Genomic DNA, 6248 nt, shown 5'->3' on the forward strand with positions numbered 1-6248 from the left:
GGAGGAATGTCCAGTGCATCTCAAGTGAGGACTAAGCATGCGCAGAGGGTACTGAATGTTGATTTACGGTCAGGGATGAAAATAGGGAGTTTCTTGGGGGAAGGCAAGGCTGACTGGAACCTTGAAGAGGAGTGCGCCACACAGCAGCTTCCTATTGCATGTCCAACATGTAAAGGATCAGTTGCAGTTGATTGAAGAGATGGGGAGGTGGATGAATGGGATGGGAATCGTGAGAGACCAAGCAGAGTATTAGCAGAATCAAAACAGGAAACCACCGAAATTATCCATAGCACTGGAAAAAGGAACAGGATGAGCCATGGTAATATTGGTGACAACAGAGCAAGTAGCTCTTAAAGTCCAGTGGATATTTATGGTGGTTCCCACCGCAGTGAGACTAATAATAATGGGATGATAATTATGCCAGCTCTTTTTAATTGCATTGCCGGCTGAACTTCTAACATCATCTCTCCGTTTGGCACGTGTAACTTTTGAAAACAAAATAAAAAAATTCCTTCCAGTAGCACCTTAAAGACCAACTAAGTTAGTTCTAGGTATGAGCTTTTGTGTGCATGCACACTTCTTCAGATCAAAATTCTTCTGTGGTCTCACATTTCATGTCCAAACAAGCATTAGCTTTTTGGGCAACCATACATTTGGCAAACAATGGTATATCGTCTTTTCTTTTGAGAAAGAGATGGGAATGCAATTCATAAACAGAATAGGGGGTGAGCTATCTGAAGAAGTGTGCATGCACACGAAAGCTCATACGTAGAACTAACTTAGTTGGTCTTTAAGGTGCTACTGGAAGGAATTTTTTTATTTTGTTTTGACTATGGCAGACCAACACGGCTACCTATCTGTAACTGTAACTTTTGAAATGCGCTGACGTTTACTTCCGCCGTGCCACTGCTGCCTTTTTAGTTGTGGTCATGGCAGAAAGCAAAAAAAAGATTGCTGAACTTCATCTCTCTTTCCCCTGCCCCCGCTTTGTGGTGTGTATTATGGGGATTTACAAAATCATTAGCATCGACTGCAACCACTGTTAATATCCTTTTGAAGGCACAAAAGTAATTAGCCACCATGTGTGAACAGCAAAAAAAGGGGGTTGTTTTAAGTATCACATCGTCTTATGACCATTCACCTTTTTAATACATTGGCATTCAAGGGAAGATAAAAGGAATGGGGGAATATTGCAGGTGTTCATTAGTTTGAACGTTACCGAAGCTTTCGCCTTTGTGAGTCATTCATTCTGACAGTGCATACAACATTTCTTCTGTCTTTGACAGAGCGGTCGGGTGCTTATTCCCCAAAATCTCCAGCGATCGGACTTTGATAGCACAGGGTTGCTGATTTCATTGACATAGCTTTTACAGGATGGAGGTAGAGTGAATCTGAACGTTTGATTCCGTACGGGTTTGAGCAATGGGTCGTTTATGCTTTGTTTTCAAAGTTGGAAGAACCAGGCATGTTGAGATTTGTGAGACAAGAGAGGGAGAAGTTGAAAAGACACCGAGAGAAAGTGCTGGTTTTGGCCAGGGCAGAAAGTGATAGGTTGGAAACTGCTAGATGAATTCTAGCATCGGGAATGCTGCGTTGCTAGAAGTATGTAAACAAGTTTGGATAAGCATGTGTTGGGGGCAGGCTTGGGTTAGAGCAGGGTCTCCAGCTATTTTTGGACTACAACTCCCATCATCCTTAGCTAGCAGGACCAGTGGTCAGGGATGATGGGAGTTGTAGCCCAAAAGCAGCTAGAGACCCAAGTTTGGGAAACCCTGGGTTAGAGGATACGTGATTCCTAACAAGGTGATGGATGATTACCGTATTTTTCGCTCTATAAAACGCACCAGACCACAAGACGCACCTAGTTTTTGGAGGAGGAAAACAAGAAAAAAAATACTCTGAATCTCAGAAGCCAGAACAGCAACAGAGATCACTGCGCAGTGAAAGCAGCAATCCCTCTTGCTGTTCTGGCTTCTGGGATAGCTGCACAGCCTGCATTCGCTCCATAAGACGCACACACATTTCCCCTTACTTTTTAGGAGGGAAAAAGTGAGTCTTACAGAGCAAAAAATACGGTACTTATTTGGGATCTCAGCCCAAATACTTTATATTCGAGGCAATCTTTAAATGAAACTCTGTAAGTGGTGTGCCAATGCTGTTGTGTTTGTTTATAGCTATTGATGTATATGATGTTGCACAGAAATACGTTTGGGTTTTTTTCAAGTGGCTATGTGAATTTCTTAAACCGACCGTCTTTGTTATATTCTAGTGCCTTTGCCCTAGTGCAGCCGTTTTGAAAGAGTAGATAGAGAAAGGATGGGGCACCTTGGACCTTCCAGATGTTGATGCTTCACCTCTGACCCTCTGACTGCTACAACATCTGGAAGACTACAAGTTCCACATCCTTGGGGTGGCGACACCTGAAAAAAGAAAGAGAGAATATTCTTGTTTGTGTGGGAGCTCCCCCCCCCCCCAAAAAAAGTTTGAGATGTGCTAATGTATGTACAAAACACCTGAAAGGCAAATGTTGATAAATGTGGAGTCCAGGAATCAGGAGGAGTAATTGGATAATCTGTTGTAATCTGTTCCAGCCCTTTTACCAAGGGAGAGCAGGGTTGGCTAGTGTGTTATGTCATCCCCCACCCGGATAGGATGCCTTAGGCCAGGCATGGCCAAACTTGGCCCTCCAACTGTTTTGGGACTACAACTCCCTTCATCCCTAGCTAACAGGACCAGTGGTCAGGGATGATGGGAATTGTAGTCTCAAAACAGCTGGAGGGCCAAGTTTGGCCATGCCTGCCTTAGGCTGTAATCTTACATCTACTTAGCTTAGACTGCAGCCTTTCTCAACCTGTGGGTCCCCAGATGTTGTTGAACTACAATTCCCATCACCCCTAGCTAGGAAGGCCAGAGCTCAGGGATGATGGGAGTTGTAGTCCAACAACATCTGGGAACCACAGGTTGAGAACCGCTGGCTTAGAGAAAGCCCCACTGAATTCACAGCTGGACTTACTTCTGAGTAGGCATGTATAAGATTGCACTATTAGGTAGGATTCCAGTTGCTGGCTGAGTGTTAACCTGTCAAGTCCCATTCACTTGGCTGTATGTGTGAATTGGCTCGGATTAAGCCCTTGCAGATAACTGCACATGCCCACATCAGCATTGTCACATCAAAGGAACAGATCTGTCCAAGAGCTTCTGTTGTCAGAGACCTTTTAAGGCACATTGCTTCTAATCTCAGAGAGGAGAAGCCATAGTTGCCTAGGTCATTTCTCCAATCATTGGCATGAACCAACTGATCCAAAATGATGGCAAGGGGTTCTCCCTGCTTGGCTTATCAATGTGTGGTGCAACCCATAAACCAGTTTGCAGTGAAACAGTCAGTATAATCTACTTACAAACCTAAGTATGCAGTCCAGTTGAAAGCCTTGGGTATCACTACTAGGCCATACATACCATGACCCAGTTGTGGTCCTGCCATTACTAAAAAATGGGAGAAGAACCTGCTCCCACACAAAAAAATGGAATGACTTTCCATCATATTTCCAGAGCCTTCATGGGCTTGTTTGACTGAATGGGCCCCCCCTTTTTTTTTACTGGGACCCCTGTTGTGCCAGTACCACTTACACATTTCCCCCCAATGCCATGCAGAATAGATGAGGTATTGATTTGATAAGCAAAGGACTCTAGCAGTTGTCAACAAAAGCAAGCTGTCACATGATCTAACGTGTTGAAGGAATTCTGCATTTACTTAACCAATGCAGCTGGCCGAAGCTGTCCCTTTTGCTTTTCTCAGACTCTTAATCCTTGTCTTCATCTCCCTAACCAACCCCAAGTGCCACTGACCTTCAAGGCCTAAGAGCTTGGAAACTGCAAAAGGAATAGCCACACCTGTGAGCAGCAAAACGTTGCCACTGGTATGACAACAGTTTGCAACCCAGCCGGAGTCTCTGCCAGGGGTTTAAGACGCATCCATCATATTGGAATTTCCATGGGAGTCCTGTTGTTGACTTGGTATGAATGTTATGGATGTCACAGCGTGGTTAAGGCAACAATTTCAGATGGAAGTTGGAACTCTGGAATACAGGATGTCTAGCAAGTTTTTCCGCATGCATAATATACAGCTGTTAAGAACCCCAGGAAGCAGTATTAATCTCTAGGGCTGCCATATGTCCAAGGGGAATTTCTGAAAGGTGGTGCTGGACCTTGAAAAATTGCAGGGGGTTTTGGCGTTTTTGTAGAAAATTTGGGGTCTTTCAGGGTGTCCTGGTTTTTACTTTTGGAAATACGAAACCCTATTTATCTCAGACAAGAGATATTCATGTAATGCATTTGTGTGGCCAAACAAGCTCATTGATATTCCTGTCTATTGAGAAAAATTGAGCTAATACTAAAGCATTTCCTAATGCATTTTGAATGTGTGTGCGTGCATATAAACGACAAATGTCAAAATGTGAATTTTAAGTATGAATGTTGAATTCTAAAATTCAAAATGCGAATTTTAGTTTTCAAATATTAATGGGGAAACTTGACAGCCGGAAGTCAACCTTGCACCAGAGTTTTGGGACCTGGGCAGCAAAAGTCAAATTGTAGAAATAAGTATTTAAGTCCTAAATCCATAGTTCAGCAGTAAGTCTTTATTAGGTCCAGCCGTAATTTTGTAAAAGAGTAGCAAGCTTTTGAGTTCTTCAGAACTCCTCCATCAGGTAAATGTTCTGGGGAACTTGAAAGTTTGGTGATAATTTGTGCACCATTTTGTTTGGTCCTGATAAAGGTTTACTGCCTGATGACAGATTTGTGAGTTTTCAATTACGGGCCAGCAGAGCTACCCCTTTTTGCTTTGGAAGAATTTTAAGGCATATCATTCGCTTGAAAATTGCTGCCCTTCCAGACCAACCGATGTTGGCGAATCCATCAGATTCTGTCACTGTGCAAACTTCTGGTTCTTGTGAAGATGTGAGCGGTGCGGCACGACTTATGCACTGTGGAGAAGGACCACAGCCAGGCACTTACACAAAGGCCAAGCTGAAAAGGGAGAATGGGAGGGATGCTGCAATGCCTCCATTCAACCGACTGGACTCATAACCACGCCTATCATCTGTGTAAATCCCTTGGCTTTTATCACTGCTCACTCTTCCTTGTAAAATTAACATTCTGCCCATCCGAAGCTAGCAAGGCAGGGAAAATAGCTTTGACCTGCGCCGACATGCTAGTATGCTACAAGGCAGTACCTACGTTGCACTTCCAGTATGTTTCAGTACGGATAATATACTGAGAATTACTGTAAACTTTTTATTGTGGGAGCCATTAGTTTTGCTTTGTTGCACAGATTGTACTTACGAGTTAAGGGTTGGGGTTTAAAAAGAAAAATTGTTTTGCATGACTATAGTTTTTAGTATTTGTGCCTTTAACTTGCCTGTCATGACTGTGTACAGATACCTTTCCCGTCCCCCTTTGATCATCTGTTTGCAACGACTTTTATATATTTTGATGGTCTTTTGTTTGTTTCTGCTCATTCTTATTCCTCCTGGAACCTGCCCCCCCACCCCCCACAAATCTATTGTAAATGTGTATATATAAAATAGAACTGGATTTGTATTTCACGTGCCTCAATAGGATGTAAAAAAAAAAAGAAACGATTCATTTTGTACAGATTTTTCTTTAGCACTAATTCTTGTCCTGAGTATTTAGCAACTTACAAATAACTAGCTGACCTGTCTTATTTCTGAATTGTTGTGTTGAATGGAAGGAGTAATTCTCTCTCGTCTTTTTGAAAAAGCAGTGTGTGCGTGTGCCACACAAAAACACACACACATTGTAATCCTTCCTGGTTTGCTGTTATTTATAATGAGTTACATCTATTTTGTCCATTCTTAGAGTCTGGAACAAATTAAATTGATGGCTTACGCAAACACGCTGTTCATTCGCTTTTAAGAAGGGGTTATCATCTTCCTCCTTTTAAATGAACTGGAGTGGACACTTCTGCAGAGATGCTTCCTATTCCATGCCGCTTATTCTCAGTCTTATCCTATTCCACACACCCCACCTGCAATATGGGGTTGACAACACTCACCTAGCTTGAAAGAATTGCTAAAAATAATATGTGAAATGCTCCCGAGAGCTTGATGTGTGCTTGTAGCCTGTCAGCTTCGCCTTTGAGCCAGTGCCAATGACTGGGGTCAACCTCTTCAGCCTCCAGACGAGCTGGAAAAGCACTCCCAGAGACCTTCCACTGCGGGGAGCAGGTC

The sequence above is a fragment of the Podarcis erhardii genome, assembly GCF_964252035.2.
Source record: "Podarcis erhardii genome assembly, chromosome: 2".
Taxonomy (NCBI): Eukaryota; Metazoa; Chordata; class Lepidosauria; order Squamata; family Lacertidae; genus Podarcis; species Podarcis erhardii.